General features: G+C 45.0%; 1 long non-coding RNA gene across 5 annotated transcripts; it reads left to right on the top strand.

Annotated features, from left to right (window-relative positions):
- The first annotated feature begins 214 nt into the window (after positions 1 to 214).
- On the top strand, positions 215 to 10,948 carry LOC144223685 (uncharacterized). Of its 5 annotated transcripts, XR_013332780.1 has the most exons (7): positions 215 to 405; positions 807 to 880; positions 6,686 to 6,934; positions 7,268 to 7,335; positions 8,740 to 8,847; positions 9,277 to 10,131; positions 10,404 to 10,948. It is a non-coding gene; the product is annotated as an uncharacterized LOC144223685 (long non-coding RNA). The 5 variants fall into 5 exon arrangements; XR_013332779.1 differs by lacking the exon at positions 10,404 to 10,948 and having other exon boundaries at positions 9,798 to 10,395; XR_013332778.1 differs by lacking the exon at positions 10,404 to 10,948 and having other exon boundaries at positions 9,277 to 10,395.
- Positions 10,949 to 22,332: the final 11,384 nt, after the last annotated feature.

Here is a 22,332-nt window from a genome sequence, read left to right as displayed (position 1 = left end):
GGAAATCGGAGGGAAGGGACTGCGTGCGCACCTGACTGCGTCCTTAGGCGGGGGGTGGGGGGGCCGAGAGCGGCACGTACTTTACCCCTTTGAAGGTTCACCGCATCTCCCTCCCAAGTTTAAGCAAGCAGAGAGAAAAAATTAAATATATATCATATGTATATCTACCCATATGCATACTTTTTTGTCTAGTTTTTTTTCTGGGAACCCAATTTGAAGGAATTTTGTTGATTTTATGGCTGTTTAAACATAAGTAGAGAAGGCCACCATCAGAGTGCAGCGTTGGCTTAAGGTGAACCGGAGACCCTGTCCTGACCCCATCCGCTGCCTCCACTGTCTACCGCGTGGAAAGGCAAAATGGTCGTGAATATATTAAGGCACATGAAGTCTGGGATTAATCAGCAGGTATTAACCATGGCACTAGATGATTAAGAGGCATGGTCACCCAGCCAGGTGGCTCACGAAGGGAACTTGGCCAAGGCTGGAGAGGGTGCTGGGGGGAGGGTCTCCTGACGCGCACCCTTGCAAGCTCGTCCCTGAGGTTCCTAAAGAGAGCCAACAGGCCAGATGCCAGGTTTCTCCAACCTGCTTCTCACTTTCTGTTTCTCCTTTCCACCTTTCCCAAAAAAGACATCCAGTGAGGAACACATGAATGAATGAATGAATACATATTTAAAAGCTGCTTTGATGCTCCAAATTTGACTGAATTGACTGAATGCAGAAGAGAACTCTAGATGGCTTCAGCAAGTGTCTTCTTGTCCTGCAAATGTCAGAGATGGTTTTTTGTTTTTTATTTTTATTTTCAGACTCTACAGCATCGCTTTTGCATATCTGAAGATGATTGAGAAGTCAGAGGATTGCTGGGGTGCAAATGCTCAGGGTAATAACATAAGGTTTTCTGTTAAAGGAGGACTCTCATTTACTCTAATGCTCTAGTGTGGGATAATGGACCATTGGCTGGCGAAAGCCTCGGGCCCTAGGCCTCAGGCTGGGCCTCTGCTCCTCGAGGCCGGGTGAAAGCCCCAACTGTGGGATCATTGATTTAGAAAGAACATAAAAGAAAAGTCTTACTTTGACTCTGACATTGTCACTCTAACTGTATGTTAAGCAATAGATACTCACTTGATTTGTGAAATTGGGTCCTTTGTTACTGGAAAGTTGAAAAACCATGCACTTTTCCCCTCAGNCGAACACTAATGGTTTCCCAAGGGAATTCCAGTGGTGATGGCCTCTGCCACAGTATTTATGTTGTTGCTGTGTAACTCAAGTTTCGAATAAACCTACAAGTATAACAAGGAAATAAGAATAGCAAAACAGTAAATAGAAAAGAACAGAATAATACACTGATTTGAATAAAGTCAAGGATGCAGTCAGTGCTGGCCACGTGGCAAATCATTTATTCATCCCCCATGTTTCTTGGGAACCCGGAGAGCTGCTGGCTAGAACATGACCCATTTTTGGTTCCACGCCGTAAATGTGGTAATGTGATCTGATTATGCTTAGGCAATAGTTAAAAATATACAAACACAAATTAACACATGATTACTTAACTTTGAATTTAAGGGAAATATGCGGATTGTTAATGAAGAAGCCCCTGCTCCACTCTGCCCCCCGGGGCTTACTCCAACACAGTCTGCTTTTTCAATGTTAGGTCTTTTTATGGACCCGTAAGAAGCTTTAATTAGATATACAGCACTCTACAAAAACGACAAGATGGAGCAGGCAGGTTTGGATTACAGTCTTTGTGATTCAGATCTCACACATAACATAATGCCACCAATTTAAGGAAGAAGTTGTTTACTGGAAGGCAACCAGGGAGATGCTATAAATTAGATCAAGATGCGAAAAGCAAGCAGAGTCACGAAAGGATTGCCATTTTCATCGGGGGACATTCCCCGCTGCCCCCCTGCAAACGCAGCACATTATCTTCTCTAGATATTGTTTCGTTTTTGTAATTTGTAAAAAATTTAAAACAGATACACTTAAAACAGCAGATATTGAATACCCATGCACAGTTCAATTTTGAGTTGTGATATGATATTTAAAGATTTTCCTTCCCATATTTAGTCATTTTGAACATTGATATTTGTGCCTTTCTACATCCTGGCTTCATCCCTGTAGGGACCAAAGTAATACTTCATTGGAATGGCCTACAGTGTTCCTCAAATACTTTCCCTCACCGCTCCCTTGGCATTGCTTGGCATGTTTAACTCCTTTATCTCCGATGACAGTTAAGGCCAATGTGCAGGGTGTGTATAACATATTTCTGATAGTTGCAAACAGAGATTGAAAATGCAGCCCTTGACTCTGCTTGTTTGCATCCTGTGAACCAGGAGACATGGCAGTCATGGCCTGGCATTGAATGCCAGCCCCACCACTTAATACTATAAGCTGCTTCGGGCAGCTTGCTTAACCTTCTGATTGCTCTCCTCTGCAATGTGGGGATGGGTAGCGATAACGATACCTTTCTTACAAAATTGGTATGAAGCAGTGGTTCTCAAATTGTGTTCCCTGGACCAGCAGTATCAGCTTGTACCGGGAACTGAATCAAAATGCAAATTCTCAGGCTCCACTCCAGATGTACCAAATCAAAAACTGTGGTTTCTGTGTCTTCAGGAAGACTTGCAGGGGATTCCGATGCAAGTTGGAGTTTGAGAAACACTGGAGTTTATTTGAAGTATTAAAACCGCGCCTGGTACACAGTAAGCGGTATATTAATGAATATTTTTAAATGAGTGCAATAGGATGTTGCCAAGCTATACGAAATTTAAGTTAGGCCAGAAGAAATGTGGCCAAAAGAAACGTGCCCGTGTTCCTCCAGCGAGGAAGTCCCTTCTTCCTCCCGTGTCCAAAAACTTTAACGTGGCTTGCCAAACCCTTCGTGATGGGGCTCCCCTTCCTCTCCTGCTGTGCCCATTCTCCATGTATGCCACATCTCCATCCTCCCCAGTTTGCAAAGGGAACTGCTTCTGCACACCTCCAAGACTTTGCCGTTCCTGCTGCATGCAAATGTCATTCACCCCTTTTCTCCACTTTCCACACTTGGAATCTCGTGAATTCCTTCTTATGCTTCAAAACCTAACAGCACTGTCCAGCCTCCTCTGTGGTGGCCCTGCCCCCGCCCATTCAGAGCCACGGATTCTCGGGGCCCATACCTCTTTGCAAATTCCACCTACGGCATGTATCATTGGGTGTTGTAATTGTTTACTTTTCTATTTTCCGTTGTTGAATCTTTAGCTCCTAGGAGGCAAGGATTTTATTTCATTCAAATTTCTATTCCTGCCACTTGGCCCAAGTGGGACATTTCAAGTGGGTGATCCAAGGGCTCACGCCACAGACGTGGGATATATTTTCTTACAAAGGTCTTTTAAGAATTTGAATTAATGTGTGAGGCACTTGGGTGGCTCAATCAGTTAAGTGGCCAACTCTTGGGAGGGAGGCAAACCATGAGAGACTCTTGAATGCCGAGAACAAACTGAGTGCAGATGGGGTGGGGGGAGGGGGAGAGGGTGATGGGCATGGAGGAGGGCACTTGTGGGGATGAGCACTGGGTGTTATATGGAAACCAACTTGACAATAAACTATTAAAAAAAAAAAGTGTCCAACTCTTGACTTCAANTACAAAGGTCTTTTAAGAATTTGAATTAATGTGTGAGGCACTTGGGTGGCTCAATCAGTTAAGTGGCCAACTCTTGGGAGGGAGGCAAACCATGAGAGACTCTTGAATGCCGAGAACAAACTGAGTGCAGATGGGGTGGGGGGAGGGGGAGAGGGTGATGGGCATGGAGGAGGGCACTTGTGGGGATGAGCACTGGGTGTTATATGGAAACCAACTTGACAATAAACTATTAAAAAAAAAAGTGTCCAACTCTTGACTTCAGCTCAGATAATGATCTCACTATGGGATCAAGCCTCACCATCAGGCTCTGTGCTGACAGCATAGCTGCCCCCCTCCCCCAAATAATTTGAATCAGTTGTGAACATTTAAACTCGGGAGACTTAATTTTTATGTTGACCACTTTATTGAGGTCTAATTTGCACATCATAAAGTTCACTCAGACTACACGGTAAATTCAATGATTTTTAGTAAATTTATAAAATTATGCAGCCATCACCTTAACCCACTTCTCAAATATTCCCATCTCTCCCCCAAAGTCTTCTCATTTGCATATATAGTCAGTCACACTCCAATTTCTGAGTCCTCAGTAACCAGTAATTTGTCTTCTATGTCTGTAGATTTGCCTTTCTAGAAATGTTATATAAATGGAATAATACAATGTGTAGCCTTTGGTGTCTGCTCCTTTCGCTTAGCATAAGGTTTATCCATGTTGTAGTTCATGTAATTGTGTCAGTTCATTCCTTTTTATTGCTGAATACTATTCCGTCATAAACTATAGATAAATATAGATAAACTATATTTCCAAATTTTTGCTATTGTGGATAATGCTGCTATGCATAATTATATAAACCCTACATGGGGAGATGTTTTCATTTCTCTTGGGTGTATTGCTGGGTGAAATTGTTGGGTCATGTCATAACTCTTTAACACTTTCAAGAACTGACAAATTATTTTCTAAAGTGACTTACTATTTTATATTCTCATCAGGAATATATGAGGGTTCTAGTTTCTCCACATCTTTGGCGACACTTGGCATTATTTAACTTTTAGGTTATTACTATTATAATGAAAGTGCAGAAGTATCTCACTCTGATTTTAATTTGCATTTCTCTGGTAACTAATGATGTTGATCATCTTTTTGTGCACTTTTCAGCCATTCATATATATTCTTTTTTTTAATTTTTCCTGTTTATTTACTTTTGAGAGAGAGAGAGACAGAGCACGAGCCAAGGAGGGTCAGAGAGAGAGGGAGACACAGAATCTGAAGCAGGCTCCAGGCTCTGAGCTGTCAGCACAGAGCCCAATGCAGGGCTGGGACCCACGAACCGTGAGATCATGCCCTGAGCCGAAGTCTCAACCCACTGAGCCACCCAGATGCCCCCATATATCTTTGTTAGTGAAAGATCTATTCAAATTTTTTGCCCATTTTTAATTGGGTTGTCTTCATGAGTTATAGGATTTTTTTTTTACATTTCAGATACAACTCTCTGATTAGATATGCGACTTGCAAATATTTCCTCCCAGGCTGTGGCTTGTCTTTTCATATTTTTAATGATACTTAGATGTGCCACAGTTTTGCATTTTGATGAATTCCAATTTATCAAATTTTTCTTTCATGAATCTTGTTTTTGGGTATATCTAAGAAATTTTTGCCTAAGCCAAAGTCAAAGACGTTTGCTGTGTTTTCAAGTTTATAGCTTTAGTTTGACATGTTAGTCTATTATCCAATTTGACTTATTTTTATACATGATGTAAAGTAAGGATCTATGTATTTTAATCAATTAATTTGTTTTTGGGATTTTTTGCATATGGGTAGTCAGTTACCCCTGAACCATTTGTCAGAGTATCATTTTCCAATTGAATTGCCTTGACACCTTCATTGAAAATCAATTTACCATAAATATAAGCATTTTCTGGACTTCCTATTCATTTCCATTGGTCTACGTGTCTGTCTTTACATTACTGTGACATAGTAATATATTGACTATTGGGTTTTTTTTTTTTAAGTTTGTTTATTTATTTAGAGAGAGAAAGAGAATCTCAAGCAGGCTCTGTTCTGCTAGTTCAGAGTCCGACGTGGTGCTCAAGCTTACAAATCCCATGAGATCATGACCTGAGCCAAAATCAAGAGTTAGATGCTTAAACGACTGAGCCACCTAGGCGCCCCTATGTTATAGTAAGTTTTGAAAATGGGGCAGACTAAGGACTCCAACTATATTGTTCTTTTCCAAATTGTTTTTGCTATTTGAGGTACATTGCATTTCCATGTAAGCGTTAGGATCATCTTGTCAATTTCTACCAAAAGAATTTTTTTTTGAGGATGGGATTTTTATTGGAGTTGAGTTATATATATGGATCAATTTTGGGAGAATTGCCACCTTAGCAGTAATGAATCTTAATTCATGAACATGGTATATCTCCCCATTTATTTAGATCTTTTAAAATTTCTGTCAGCAGTGTTTTGTAGTTTACGCATCTTTTGTTACCTTTATTTCTAAGTATTTTCATTCTTAGCGCTATTATGAATTGTATTATTTTCTTTATAGCTTGTTCATTATCAATATATAGAAATACTGATTTTTATATCCTGTGGCATTCTCATTTATTAGTTCTGAGTGGTGTTTTCGGATTCACCAGTATTTTTCAGATACAGGATCATGTCATCTGCAAATACAAGTGGTTAGTTCCTTGGGGCACCTGACTGGCTCAGTCGGTGGAGCCTGCGGCTCTTGATCCCAGGTTTGTAAGTTTGAGCCCCGTGTTGGGTGTAGAGATTAAATACAAATATTTTTTTGTATTTTTTTTAAAAAAGAGGTGGTGAGAGTAGAGATTCTTGCTTTGTTCTCAAAAACATTTTTAGTCTTCTACTACTAAGTATGATATTTGCTATAGGTTTTTCTTAGGTGCTTTTTGATCTGTTTGAAGAAATTCCCTTACATTCAGAGTTTGCAAAGAGGTTCATCGTGAATGGGTGTTGAATTTTGTCAAATGCTTTTCTGCATGTGTTGATGTGACCATGTCGGTTTTGTCTATTATATTAATATAACACGTTATATTAATTTTCAGATGCCAAAACAACTTTGCATCCTAAGGTAAATTCTACCTGGTCATTGTCTCATGCCGCTGGATTTGATTTCCTTGTTTATGTTCATTGGGCAAATGTGATGACTTTGGCCTCAATGAGCTTGGACGTGGACTCTTTTCCAAAGCCTCTAGTTAGGAGCCTGGTCCAGCGAATGCCTTGATTTGAGCTGTGTAATACACTGAGCCAGAGAGCCCTGTTGAGGCTGCCTGGACTTCTGAGCTACGAGAATGGTGAGTTAACAAATACGTGTTGCTCGAGCTGCTAAGTTTGTGAAAATGTGTTACATGGCAATAGAAAACTAATATGACAGCTTTGTCCAATTCTGCTCTGCCATAGCTAGAAGTCCAGCCTCGTGGCAGAGTTAATTTTCAAAAATAAAACCAAGATTTCTGACCCCTCTTGAAAAATGAGAAGATCTCGCAACTCGAGATTTGGATTTCTCACATGTCAAGCCACCTGCTAGAGCTGAGCGGCGGCTCTCCCCACCCTCATGGTTAGCCAGGGCCTTGGTCCTCCTTCACCTGCCCTTGTCCTGCACCCCAGGCCTACATCTCTAATTACAGGCCTGGCTGTGGGACATCTGAATCTGTAACACCTGATCAGCACATGCCCAACTTGCTGTGAGTGCTCAGTAAGTATTTGTTGAGTAAGTGAACCAAACCACAGAACCAGTGACGGGGGGGGCGGGTACGGAAGAGTGTGTGAATGGACATTTGGGATGAGCAAGGCTGAGGTGCGTGCTGGGAGGAGTTCTGGGTGGGGCGCACAGAGCCTGTCTGCCCAAAGGAGATTCCTTGGAAGTCCCGTGGATTTTCACATGCATCTCATTGGCCATAAGTGTGTCATATGACCAGCCCTAGTTCCAAAGGAGGCTGGGAAGTGTGGTTTTTCAGCTCCTCACGTGCCACCCGCGTTCCCACAAGGAAATCAGGTTCTGACAGAAAGGAGAAAGGACGATGGATATTGGGTTAGTGACTAGCAGTTTCAACACCTAGATATTGAAAAAGAACAAAACCAGCATCCCAGAGGTCCTTGTGCCCTTTCCCTGTCGGGGTTTCCCCCCAGGGGTAACCACTCATGACCTCAGATAGTGTTGTCTCTTCTTCAACTTCCCTTAAAATGGACTCATATAGAGTGTCTTCTTTCGTGTCTGGCTTCGTTTGCTTGCAGCATGAATGGTAAAGACAAAATAAAACTAGTATCAGAACAACTCAGATTTTCTAACACAAGACTTATTAGCCTTGAAATCAGGATTGTCAGTGATGGAATTATGTACTTCCAGTCCTTGAGTTAGTTATCACTAACTACCCATTTGCCCTTCAGCCATGGTCAGTCCAGAAAAATGACCAGTAGGAATAGTAACAATGTTCTTTCTCATGGAAGATAGTAAAAATATTTTTTATATTTTTAGTTTGTGAAACAGGCTTTATTTGAGAGAGAGAGAGAGAGAGAGAAAGATCATGTGATGGGGGAGGGGCAAAGGGAGAGAAAGAGAGAATCCCAAGCAGTCTCCACACTATCAGCACAGAACCCGTTGAGGGGCTCCATCTCACAAACCATGTGACGGGGACCTGAGTCGACACCAAGAGCCGGACGCTTAACTGCTGAGCCACCCAGTGTCCCAGTAAAAAAAAATAAACACCCATAAAAGTATGGACAGAGAATGGATGGCCTAGTGCTGATGGGAGTAGGGTCTTAGGGTCCCTGCTAGACTAGGCCTCAGCCTTCAGTTGCTGGATTGTAAGGAGGTCATGGGCAGGCGGGATGGGTTCCTCAGAGAGGAGCCAGGGTGGCCCGGCCACAGGACAGGGAGGCTCCAGGCAGTGGCTGTGTGTCAGTCCATGCAGAATACACTCAGGGTTTTGGTGTCAGTCGAGTGCTGGCTGCTGTTAGCTCTGCTCTTTGCTTAACAGGGTGAAGGTTGAGTGGCCTCTGTGAAACTGTAGCCACGAGGTATTCTGGCATCATATGGGTCACTGCCGCTCAAATGAGGTGTCTGTCTTGATGAAAGTAAGACTGCTCTGTCTCCTTGCAGAAGGGAAGAGGAGGGACCCTTGGAGCGCAGACCCTGCAATGGGAGTTGGCATCTCATAACTGAACAGGGCTGAGCCGAGCCACCAGGACATGGCTGTCCAGACAGCTGGTACTCTTTCCAGAGGGCAATCTTCTCAATAAAGCCCCACTCATTTCCAGCTTACAGTTATTTTCAGTTGTCCCACCTACTTCAAAACCAAGGAATATTAGACATTTCATAAGGATTAAAAACAAAAACCAGGATTAGGAATGTTGATTCAGGACTCAAGACCGCCCCCCGGATCTCATAGCCCTGTCTTCACTCCCAGCCCCCCAACTCCCTTGCTTGGACCATGGAACCCGACAAAACTAAGGGCTCGCTTTCCTGGCCTCCCTTGCAAGTAGGGTGTCCATCCAATCCCATCTGGCCAATGAGATCGTAGTCAAATTCAGCTGGGTGGGAGTGGGGTGGGGTGGCGGTTTGGGGAAAGCTTTTGCTTCTCTGATACAGAGGGACAGCTGCAGCTGGCTCTGGTCTTCCCCTTTCTTCCTGCCCCAGCTGGGCATGATGCCCAGAACAGGAGCCGCCATCTTGCCACCAGGAAGGAGAGGCCAAGAGAATCACAGCAATGCTGGCTCTGGACCTCAGGAGCTGCTGAACAAATGCTAACAGCTGCCTGCTCCAGACATCATGTTCTATGAAAAAAATTGCAAACTCTCGCTGTTCATTATGCTCCCTTAGAGCGGAAAGCCTTCCTGACCAATACAACTAGGGCACATTCCTTATTGTGGACAGGCAAGCAAACGGTAGTGGGGGTGGGTGCATAAGGATTTTCCAAGTCTGGTTAATTCATCAGAAAGAAGTTGAAGACACTTGTTCTCAAAAGCAAGGGAGGTATCGAGTCCTGCTGGGGTCAGGTCAGAACAACACAGAAGCCGACTAGGGGAGACCTCACTGGCCAAGGAGGGGGACAATTTGAGCCTTCGGAAACAATGTCTACAAAGGGCTAAATTGAGTTAAGAGTGGATCAAGGGAAATAACCACTCATCTTGCCTTTTTCGGTATGAACTGTATTTCAGAGCAACCAAAGAGATAACAAGAAGTTCGTTATAGAAGAATTCCAGCTAATAAAGACGGAATGGTACGGCTAGAAAACGACCACGCTGGAGCACATGATGAACTGAAGAATTCAGGCAGCCACCGTCCATAAGTATTAGGTGAAAGGTTGACAGGGAACTTTGGATGGGCCATGCTGATAACGCCTGAACCCGCGGATCATTCTTTGCATCTCTAAACGTGGGACAGTCAGACACCACGTACCTCGTGATGGAACACGTCAGAAAGTACACAGCATCTGTGAATCTAATCCAGCCTGGACGACATGAGGAGGAAACCGTCAGCCAAGTCCAGAAGGTAGGACATTACACAGGACAGTGACTCATTTCTCCCCTTCCTCAAGTAAATGGCATGAAAACAGGGAGGGGAGTAGATTACAGAGTAAAAGAGACTTAAGAGTTCTTTCAGTCAAACATGATGTGTAGATCTTATTTGGATCCCGGTTTGAAGGAGACAACAATAAAAATATTGTTGGAGCTACTTAGGAATAATTTGATATGTTCTGGGTATTACCTCACATGATAATGGCATTATGGTTACGTGGTTTTTTTAATGTTTATTTTTGATAGAGAGACAGAGTGCGAGAAAGAGGAGTAGAGAGAAAGAGAGACACAGAATCTGAAGCAGGCTTCAGGCTCTCAGCTGTCAGCACAGAGCCCAACATGGGGCTCGAACCCACAAACCATGAGATCATGACCTGAGCTGAAGCCGGATGCTTAACCGACTGAGCCACCCAGGGAGCCACCCCTGTGGTTATGTTTTTGAAGAAGTTATTCTTTGATAGGTCTACCTCCTGAAATATTTAGGGATAAAATGAAATGATGCCTAGAATTTGCTTTCAACTATTGCAATAAAGCCAAACAAAAATTGTGTTTAGGTGGTGGGGGAGGTTATAGAGACAAATCAGGTGGCCTATAAAAGGGTACGTTGTATTTTGTTCTCCACTCTTATGTATGGTTGCACATTTCTGTAGAATTTTTTTTAAAAAATTACTATTTTAATTTGATTTTCCTGCATTCTAGATGCTAATAGAATGAGAAAGCAGTTTAAAAAGAGAACAATCCTGTCAAAGTCCCTAAATTCTGTTTCCTTTACTTCGTGATGTTATTTTCATAAGAGCCGAAATAAATGCTATAGTCGCAAAGCTAGGATATAAAACAGAGTCGTGTGATTGTACTTGAAGGCATAGGAGGTTAGGGGCACTTCAGAGCCATTCGTCCTGCCCAGCGTGCCCTCAGTGTCCTTGTCCATGTGTGGGCCACCCAGCTTGGTCCTCCGTTCTGTTCCCGCACGTGGCCAAGGGCATCTTGCGCTTTCCATTGACTTGTAATGTCTTGTCCATCCTCTTCGACCAGACCTGGAGCCACCCCCCTCCTCAAATCTCAATCAAGGGCCAAAGATCAGTGCCACATCTGCCGTTTCCAATGTCCCCTCAACCCCCAACCTGCCACAACAAATCCGTAGTTTCTCTGCAATGACACTCTTGCATCTTCCTAGAAGACATCACTCCAATTTGTTTTAAGCAAGCGCGATTATAAGTAATTGTGTTATATAGACGAGATTGCACTATTTTTTAAAACTAGTAACCAAACATGAAATCTTTAGCACTCATGTTTTCAGAGCTAGTAACTCTTCCTTTTTTTCTCCTCTGGCCTCTAATTTGCTGACTCAAGGAAAGGAAACCAGAAAATACCTTTAATGTGTCTTGAATTCTGATCCCAAAGTCAGGGGTTCTGTGGTATACATAGCAATCTGCTCCTACCTGACATTAACCTTGGTTTTCTCTGAGCCTCGAGGACCACTCTGAGCCAGCCTTTGGTAGGTCATACTCAGGGAATACACTCAGCCCACCTTCAAATCCACCTGTGTTTTTTCTGATACCCCCCCAAAGTTACAAATCACAGTGATAGAAAGGTAAATGGAATATCCATGTCCTATCCTCATTGCTTACTTCTATGTCCCTCAGGTCTTAGCTGCAACGTAAGTGGCCTCCTCTGTGTTCCCATAACACATTACAGGCCATGTGGCATGGACCTTCCAAAACATGATTATGATAATCTCTTACCTTCACTCGAGATTATAAGCTCCTCCAAGATGGAGACCCAAAGCGCTTACATTGTATTCCCAGTGCTTTGCACATGGTAGCTATTCAATGACCATCTGTTTAGTAAATACGAGTAGTCAAATGAGTGGCTTTCAAGATTCGAGAGTTCAGAATTGAGACTCTAAATTTAGGGCATCCTACTTCTTAAGGTGTTCAATACCCTTTGTCCTCAAAGTTTAATTTAAAGGAATACTGTTGAAAGGGAAGGGACCTAGTCCTCAGAAAGCAGTTGAAAGACTGGATAGGAGAAGCGGGAAGCGTGCCCACCACACCTCCCTCTCTTTCTCTTCTGTGTCTCTCAAGCCACTCCTGGAATGGTCAGCCTGAGGTTTTGCTTGTCTTTATCCAGTCCTCTGTTCTGCCCCTTTGAGTGGAGGCGGGTTGGGGACATAGGTCATGGTGAAAGGAAGAAAGACTGCTGGCAAGAGCTGAGGCTTCCTTTAATGACACTTCACACACTCCCGTACAGTGCCCAGGGCTTGACTCACCAGAGCTGACTACACTCTGGTGCCCAGTCAGCGCTGGGGCCCTCCCACGGGGGCGCCTTTGCCTGGACCTGATATTAATTAGTAGATCTCAGTCTGCAATGAGGATGGCTGTCGGTTATTCATGACAATCCCCAGGCTTCCTAAATAGTAAACTTGCAGTTATTCAAGGGCATGGAGCATTTGTGTGAGTTCAGAGCCAAGAGAAGGGCCAGAAATTACCATAATCGAAAACAAGAGTGAAGACAGGATGGCTTCTTTCATAATCAGTGAGCTAAATCTAAGCCTACGCCAAAGGAAATCAACCAAAATGGCCTAATTCAGATTTCAGGGGCTAATCATGGGTGTAAACTAGGGAGGGAAATCATTAGTCCCCAGTTGAGGTTTAATGAACACGAAATGCAGTGTCCCGAATGTCTACACACTCAGGACTGAATTGTTCACATCATTAATATTAACAACGGTATCTTTGCAGATTCACCCATCATTAGTTGTGGTAGGAAACCACCAGTTTTATTATCATAGTGATCATATAGTCAACACCTACAAAGGCCTGGCTCGGCTGAAAGACCATTTAGGAAAGGAAAAAGTCTAGGGAATGGCCTAAGGCCATGTTCAGGGCTCAGAGGCAGCCACCGCACCATCCTGAGCATTAGGAACATGCAAATTCTAAAGCTGTGTGTTTGTCCTTGAGGAGGTGACAGTTCATTGCTGTTAGAAGTGTCATCAAGCTTTAAGGGCCAGTGCATAGTGTAGACATGCAGGAGCATTGGTTTTAGAGACGGGGAAAAAAGAATATTTCCATAAGCAAATACGTATATTGCTTTTGACTGGTACAGTGTTTGTCCTTGCAAGGTTTTAATATCCACTGATACCTAAATTCCATAAGAGCAGGAACCTTATATATTTTTGTTTACCACTGTAGCTCTAGCATCCTGCACAAAGCACACACAAAGCTCAATAAATATTTGTCCACCGGACGAACCAATGGGTGTCCTGTTTCTTTCGGGGAGGAAAACTGAGAAGCAGAGAAGGGAACTGATTTATTTGAGTTGGTGGTCACCAGCTCAGCATTTGCCCTTGTAACTCATTACAGTTAGTTGCTCATAAAACAGAGCCAAACTTCTGTCCTGGTATTCCTTTAGTATCTTTCCAAAAGACAGGAAAATATAGAAACACAAATACATGACAGATACATGCAGAACTAGGGACTAGTCTTGTGTCTAGAAAGCGGTATCTACTATCCACTTTTCGCACAACTCTAGACATGAAGAAAGATCTTAGGAAGAGAAGCAGGGGCCAGAGCATGGGTGTCGATGTCTTCCAGCGTGGGATGGTCTCCAAGCCCCTGTGCGTTATACCGTGCGTTATACAGCTTTGATCTGGAGCCCCAGCGTTCGGCGGCTAATCTTCTTAAATTAGTAGAGGGCGTAACAAGGAATTTATGTAGGTCAGAGAATATTTTGAAATTCCAAACAGGAGAGCTGCTAATGAATTTAGTTTAGGGTGTCTTGTCACCAGAAAAATGATAGACCTTTCCAAACACCTTTGGCTGTTTGCTCATCAGGAAAAGTCACACATTTTTTCCCCTCTGTAAAAAGTGTCAAGGAAAAAACACCAGGCGGACGGCAGTCGCAGTCACGCTCCTCAAGACCTGAGGCCTGGGGCTGTTGTTAAAGTCAGCATCTATCATGACAGCCCTAGAGACCTGTAAGAGAGCTCCGCCTCAGAAGGCACCCGGGGTCAGTGTCTTCCTGTCCCCAGTCAAGGAGATGGCCCAGGGCATAGAGTGAAATGCACAGGCCCGTGGCACCAAAGCAAAGTTTGCCTAGGTTCCTTCTGTTTTTAACAGTGCTGATGAGGACGCCTTCCCAGATTTCTGTCTCTTCTGCGGCGCCTTCCCAGATTTCTGTCTCTTCTGCGGCAGCTCGTAAGGAGTCTTTCACCAGCTTCCAGACAAAGCCCTGAATGGGTACTTTGACCCACTATAGCGTCACCCACGTATTGGCTTTTCTGTGTGGGAAATTTCCTAATGGACTCATAGTAGTCAACTATGAATGTGCCTTTGAGGAAGCCTCCATCCAAGGAGGTGGGTGTAGATCCTGTGGGTCCTTGGCTTACCCAGAATCTGAACAGCCACCGAGGGAGTGCGGCCGACACTGGCCTGGAACCCGGCGAGGGCCGCTTAGTTACCTTCCAGGCTCGGTCAGGACTTCGGTCTGGCATTGGTGTTCTGGGAGTACCTGCCTCAAAGGGTCAGCGATTTGAGGATGAAATAAGGGAGCCCATGAAGAGTGCAGAGAAGGTTCAGTACGCACCAGCTGTGCGAATCATAGGAAGGAACTGTGAGCATCCTTGGAGCATCTTTGTTCTGATGCTGTAACATAGTGTTCAGTTCCAGACTTCGTGTGAAATCAACCCTGAAACAAAGAGATTGACCTTGAAAGTGCAAAGCAGTTGAGGACTATAGCTATTTGGGTAATAGCATTCTAACATTTAAAATGCTCATCCAGGACACCTGGATGGTGCAATCAGTTACACGTCTGACTTCAGCTCAGCTCATGATCTTGCGGTCCGTGGGTTTGAGCCCCATACCAGGCTCTGTGTTGACTCAGAGCCTGGAGCCTGCTTTGGATTCTGTGTCACTCTTTNATAATGGATCAGGACTCAGGCCAGCTCGTACAATCTTCGGGAGGTCTGGAAGAAACTGTTAACGATTATGGTCACGACGAGGTTGTAGGATGGGCTAAGGCGAGGGCAGAGCGCTGCAAAATGCCCGCACTCCTGGGTCATGTTTGGCGCTTACTTTGGATATCTGACAATGAAGAGTAGCCTCTCTGCTTCACGGTGCAGAAGGGGATAGAGTTACCGACTTTTTTTTCCAAACTCATGTCTAGAATGATGTCAGATAAGGGGCCCCTGGGTGGTTCTGTCAGTTAAGCGTCTGACTTCGGCCCAGGTCATGGTCTCACGGTTCTTGGGTTCAAGCCCCGCGTCGGGCTCTGTGCTCACAGCTCAGAGCTTGGAGCCTGTTTCAGATTCTGTGTCTCCCTCTCTCTCTGACCCTCTTCTGCTCACGCTGTCTCTCTCTCTCTCTCTCTCTCTCTCTCTCAGAAATAAATAAAACATTAAAAAAGAAAATTTTAGAATGACGTCAGAGCAGCAGGCTCATTAGCNCTGCTCATGCTGTCTATCTCTCTCTCTCTCTCAGAAATAAATAAAACATTAAAAAAGAAAATTTTAGAATGACATCAGAGCAGCAGGCTCTTTAGTACCCGTTTTGCATCTGTGGCTTCTGAGGCCCCTCCCACTCCCCAAGTAGGAAGCTAGGGTTGAGCCGTGGCATAAAGCTGGCCCCAGGAGCCAGTGGCACCTCCCCAGTCCCACCTGACTCCCCTGCCACACACAGCGTGACGATGATAGAAGGTCTCCATGGGGCCGGGGGGACGCAGCACTACACCCTCAGAGCCTCTACCTGATCTGGACTGGTAGCCGCACCTTTGAGCACCGTCCCTTGGAGATTACCCCACAATCTGCTCTAACTGCATCCACAGGAAATACAAGCAGCCGCCTGCATTCACACGTCAGGGCCCAGCTCTGATGGCAGCTTTGGGCATCAGGTTTGCATCTGAATGGTTATGTGCGCAACTGAGAATCCGGTTTTCTTGTAGCAAGATGATGGATTGTTATATCTTTTACCCTTTGATCTTAATGGTGCCACTGTGTGGCAAAGGGCAGAAATGGGGATAATATCATACTGTGGTCACTCAGAGAGCCAGGAAGGAGTCTGCAGCCCTTCATTCCTCCCTCCCTTCCTTCCTCTTCACTTGCCTTCCTCTGTTCATTCGTTCAACAAATATTTCTTGAATATCAGACACTGTGCTGTGCAGTGCTGGGGACGCATCTGCGAACCAGACAGGCACTGTGCTTGCCCTCATGGAGCCCGCCACATAGCGAAGAAGAGGGCCTTTCTTCAGATGACCCCACCAGGAACGACACAACCGTAGCTCTGACATGTGCTGTATGGTAAGATACGCGGGTCCGGGAGGCCTCATCTGGGCCCAAAGGAGAGTTTTTGCAGGGAAGCGACATTTAAACTAAGTAGAGGCTATTCAGACAAGGCAAAAAGAGAAGTCCAGGCAGGGGACACAGCTTGGGCAAAGGCCCTGAGGTTGGCAAGAGTGCTGGCATGGTACCTTGTGCAAAGGAAAAGGCTCTTCGTGAAATGTGCTGAAGGGACGAATTATCTTTTTGGTTCACGGTGTACTGGAAGGGATGTTTACTGAAAAGAAGAGAAACCCAATCAATAATACTCACCAATAGCACACCAAAGTCCCGCCGTGGTCTTTAGTTTCCCAATCCCTATCAAAACAATTCCTCAGCATCGCCTGGAGTCTGCAGGTAGCCTGCCACCTCTCCGTCAGCGTGCGAGGTGGCCCAGCACGTGGTTACTGGCCATTCCCAGTCACGCTTGTTGGAGTGGATGGTGCGCTGCTCTTCCGGCATGGGCCAAACCCCCGTCATTGTCACTTCGGCCTTCCTCTGGTGCCAGGTGGGTCCTCGTCTGCTGCCTGGGGTGTGTGGGGGGCCGGGGTGTCCTCTGCTTGGGCTTCAACCTCAGCTTTGTGCGTCATGACAGCCCAGCCCCGTCCCCCATTGAGTCTCATCACAGAAGAACACATTCTTGCCTCCTGCGGGCTCTGCAGACTTGCGAGTTATCAGTGTGACTGCTACCTAGTGTCCCTTGGTAGCAACTACCAAGAGACAGCCAGCTCTCAGCAAACCAGGGCTTCACATGTTTGACTGGAGGCCGGAGAGCCCATCTTGTAGCTATGGCAGGCCAGTGGGCAGAAACAACGAGCGTGACCTCCATCCGCCCTGGCATCACCACGCCCCTTACGTTCTCTGGAAGGATGGCCAGGCAGTGAGAGGAGGACCTTCCCTTTTGACTCCCCTAACTCCCGAGGCCACACACAAAGAGAAGTCCCAAGAGAGCGATACGAGACAGCCTGAACTATGACATATGTCCACGACAATGATGTTATTTCTTCAGCCATCATCTGACAACTGCTTGATATGAGCCAACTTCTGTGCTAGACACTGGGGACCCAAAGGTGAATTCGACGTGGGACCTTCCCTCCAGGAGTCTGTCTGTACTCACGGGGGAGGCAGATGGAAAACACATCAGCACTGTGAGTGTGGAAGGGCCTGCAGCATGTCTGGACTGACCCATAAAGGGAGGAGAGGTGGTTGATTCTGCACGGGGAGGGAGGGGATGGTTGATAAAGCTTGATAGTAGAGCCAACACCAAAGCTGTGTGCTGAAGGAGCCTTGTTTGGCCGGCAGGCAGCTTGCAGGCGTGTTTGGGCAAGAGATGAGAACATTCCAGGCAGAGAGAACAGCAGATGCCAATGCATGGAGGTGTGAAGTGGGCACAAGGTTTAGGGAGTTGTAAGTCATTTGCTATGGCTGGAATTCCCAGTTTGAATGAATGCTGGCAAAAAAAAAAAAAAAAGTTGCTCAAATAGGGCTAGGACATGCCTGCCTGGCACTTGGGATTTCATTCTCCAGACCTGCACTGTTTCATATGTAGCCCGTAGCCATAGGTGGCAACTTCAGTTTCAATTCATTGAAATAAAATACAACTGAAAATTCAGTTCACCAGACACACTACCCACATTTAAAGTGCTCAGTGGCCACATGTGGTTAAGGTCACAGTATCGGACAGCACAGATGTAGAACATTCCCGTCGTCATAGAACACAGAACGAACGTCTTGCTGAACAGCGTTGCTCAAAGCTACAGGAATCACAGGAGGATTTTAGGCAAGTGAATGGTAGCATCAGATTTCACAGAGCTCTCCCCAGGGCCAGTGAAGACGGATCAGAAGGGGGCATGACAGAGGGCTAGAGACGAGTTAGAGGACTATTGCACCAGTCCAGCCAACAAGCTGCTGTCACACGACAGGAATTATCCCCTTTTGCCTGGAACTTGTCCTTACCCAAAGCTGAGTGGAGACTTATTCAGGGTGACTAATGTTTCACCCAAGCCCTGATGTCTCCCACCCCAGCTTGAGAAATAGGGGTCCCCAAAGGATCGTAGCAAGCTGGGCAGTGATAATGGATGGATCTCATTTCATCTCCAATAGGTCCTGAGGCTTGTTGTATCAGGCAAGGGAATGTCTGCAGACACAAGGAGCCCCAAGCTAGGAGTCACCTGCCCAAGACCCTCCTCACACCAAACAGATGAAGAAGACTCAAGTTTTGCCACCAGGAAGTCAGGCTGGATGTTCAACTGAAAGCCCAGTTGCCCATTATCCTTAACACTGGAGCAGCCACAAGTTGGGAGGCTGAGAAAGCAGGAATGCCTGGTGAACCCTGATAAATACACAGTGGGCTCCAGTCAGTTTCCCTGGCTGTTTGCAATTGCAGACATGGAATATGGGAATGTTGACACCCCGTCGCTTTGAGTATAATTAATGACAATGTGTCCAATGAGCCATTGACTCGGAGCACCTGACAGATTGCACTTGAGGCTTCTGCATTCTGGGGGTGTGGACATCCCAGCATGAACAGCTCTGGAATGTGTGACCATCACCCTTGTGTTCCTGGCCGAGTCAGAAGATCTGGGGGGTCAGAAGGCCTGGTCCTGGTCTTGCCAGTAAGCTAACAACAGTCTGTTAAGAATACTTCTCCCATCAACCTGCAGCCCTGGTGTTTAAGCCAAGCCCAGTCCTCAAGGTATTAGTTCACTTAATCTCCATAGCAACTCATGAAGCCGGTGCTATTATTTCTCATAACTGACATATGAGGAAACTGAGGCATAGAGTTTAAACCACTTGCCCATACTTACATAGCTACCAGTATCCAACCCGAGCCCCCTGGTTCCAATGCCCACGTATTGTGCATTACTGAGAAGCACATGCAGAGTGCAGGCCAGAGCCCTGTGCAAGCCTTCATCGCCAGACAAGTGTGAGTGCTAGGATCCCCTGGAGATGGTGATTCCATGGATGGCCTGAGTTCTTTGGGGAGGGGCTGGCTCTAGCATCCCAAGCACACACCAAGTCCTTAGGACTACCGCCAAGCAGACTCCTCTCCTGACTCCTGGCTCCTCCCATTTCCCCCGTGGCCACATCACAAGCCACCACAGCACCTTCTGCGGAGAGACACCTCTTTAAGAGGTGATTGTAGCACATGGCATGCTGGCACAGAGATAGCAGTGCACACCTGCAGGCCCTCCTGGGGCTGGGCTGAGCAAAGCCTGCCTCCCACGCAGCTCCTACTGCAGTGAGCCAGGCCCACCCATTTCCTCACTGCCAGCTTCAATGGGCCAGCATGGGTGTGTCTGAGGATAGTGCTGATTGCTGAATATACTACACAGAGGGGCAGTTGCTGAAAAGGACCAAGTACATTGGTGAAAGACATCACTAAGCTCTGGCCTGGGGGTCAAGGTAGTGATTTGAGACCTCAGCAGCTGCAGAGCTTTGTCTGTTGCTATTGTTCTATTGGGTGAAACCAGAAACCTATATAAGAGTTTAAGTGTAATGGGAAAATCCAGGGATATCTCTCTGGCTGCGGGTATAGCTTGATCTAGGGGCTACATGAATGTCATTAGGACTTGTTTTGCCTTGGCTTCATAGTTCTGCCATCCATTTCTGGCTCTATTTTTGAGCTCCGTTTCGCGACTGTCTCTATATTAAAGGCTGGATGGCTGTAGGATGACTAAGTTCAGGGTTTCACTCAGTGAGAAAGAATAAAAAACTCTTCCAGTGACTTTCAGAAATTCCCAAGATTCACCCTGATTGGACTGGTGTCAGGTGTGTGTCTGTCCTTGAACCAATCATTGTTGCCAGGGGCATGAGCTCCACTACTGAAGAATGAAGACAGGACAGATCCCCAAACAAAAATCAAGGGTCTTACTAGACAAAAAGGAACTGATGCTTAGTAGTCAAACCACACATGTCCAAAACAGGTAGATAAGGAAATTCTCCTCAATGAGACCTGGACAAATAATGTGATATTTGCATGGCAACAGGGCAAGACAGTGGCAGAGGGGGTAGTGTCTTAAGCCTATCTTTAAGATCTACTCTGTACACGTGACCTGATCTAACTCTGGGTGTCCCAGTTGTGGCTAAAATGTCAATGGGAAACCCAGATAGAGGCTTCGCAATGCTGGATACATGCAGAAACTGTCCTCATGGACCCTCCTACTTTATGGCAAGGCTGTTGCCTATCCATTCACTAACCTCAATTTCACATCCCCTTAGCGTTTGCCTTGCCTCTACTAGATTATAGAAAGAGCCTTCTGGCTTTCACCCTGTTCTACCTCCATAGCCCTTGCTGCCCACCTCAGGGAGCAACATTTCCCCATCACACCTCTTCAACACAGAGCACCCTTAAGAATGGCCCTGCTGGGGGTGCCTGGGCGGCTCAGTCAGTTAGGCGTCTGACTTTAGCTCCGGTAATGATCACACGGTTCATGAGTTCAAGCACCACATCGGGCTCTCTACTGTCAGCATGGAACCCGCTTTGGATCCTCTGTCCACCCCCCGCCCCTCCCCCACTTGTGCTTTGCCCTCTCTCTCTCTCAAAAATAAATAAACATTAAAAATTTTAAAAAAAAGTGGTCCTGCATGACTAATTCCAAATGCCGAAAGGGAAAAATCCACAGCCAAGAATACTCTATCTAGCGTGGCTATCATTCAAAATAGGAGAGATAAAGAGTTTCTCAGACAAACAAAAACTAAAGAAGTTCATGACCACTAAACCAGCCCTACAAGATTAAAATGGACTCTTTGAGTGGAAAAGAAAGACCTTAAGTAAGAGTATGAAAAGTAGGAAACACAAAAGCAGTAAAAAATAAATATTTCTCTTTTGTTAAATTTATTTTTTTATTTTGAGTGAGAGAGAGACTGAAAGAGAGAGCAGGGAAGGGGCAGAAAGAGAGGGAGAGAGAATTCTAAGCAGGCTCTGCAACATCAATATGAACCCTGATTTGGGGCTCAAATCCATGAACCTGTGAGATCATGACTTGAGCTGAAATTAAGAGTTGAATGCTTAATCAACTGAGCCACCCAGGTGCCCCCCAAATAAATATTTCTTTAAAAAAATCAGTCAAGGGATTCACAAAATAAAAGGATGTAAAGTATGACACCATATACCTAAAACATGGGAGGGGGAACAGTGAAGAATGAGTTCAAACTCAAGTAGTCATCAACTAAATATAGACTGCTATTTGCAAAAGATGTTATATACAAACCTAATGGTCACCACAAATCAAAAACCAGTAATAGATATACAAAGAATAAAGAGATAAGACTCTGAGTATATCACTAAAGAAAAGCAGCAAGCCATAAAAGAGAGAAAGAGAAGAAAGGATCAGAGAAAAACTACAAAAACAACCATAAACAAGTAACAAAGTGGCAATAAATACACACTGTCAATAATTACCTTGAATGTAAGTGGACTAAATACTCCAATGAAAAGAAATAGGGGAACAGAATGGATTAAAAAAAAAAAAGAAGATTCATTTCAGGCCTAAAGATACCTGCAGATTGAAACTGAGGAGATGGAGAAACATTTGTCATGTAAATGGATGTCAAAAGAAAGCCAGAGTTGCAATACTTATATTAGACAAAGTAGATTTTATTTTGTTTTATTTTTCAGACAAAATAGATTTTAAAATGAAGACTGTAAAAGGAGACAAAGAAGGGTACTATATAATTATAAAAGGGACAACCCAACAAGAAGATGTAACAATTGTAAATATTTATTCACCCAACACAGGAGAACTCTAATACATAAAACAGTTAATAAGAAACAAATAAACTAATTGATAGTAATATAATACTAGTAGGGGACTTTAGCATCCCATTCACATGAATGGACAAATCATGCAAACAGAAAATCAA

The sequence above is a fragment of the Crocuta crocuta genome, unplaced genomic scaffold, assembly GCF_008692635.1.
Source record: "Crocuta crocuta isolate KB4526 unplaced genomic scaffold, BGI_CrCroc_1.0 scaffold70, whole genome shotgun sequence".
NCBI classification, from domain to species: Eukaryota; Metazoa; Chordata; class Mammalia; order Carnivora; family Hyaenidae; genus Crocuta; species Crocuta crocuta.
The sequence above is the reverse complement of the archived record's forward strand: the minus strand, read 5'-3'. Positions and strand labels throughout refer to the sequence as shown.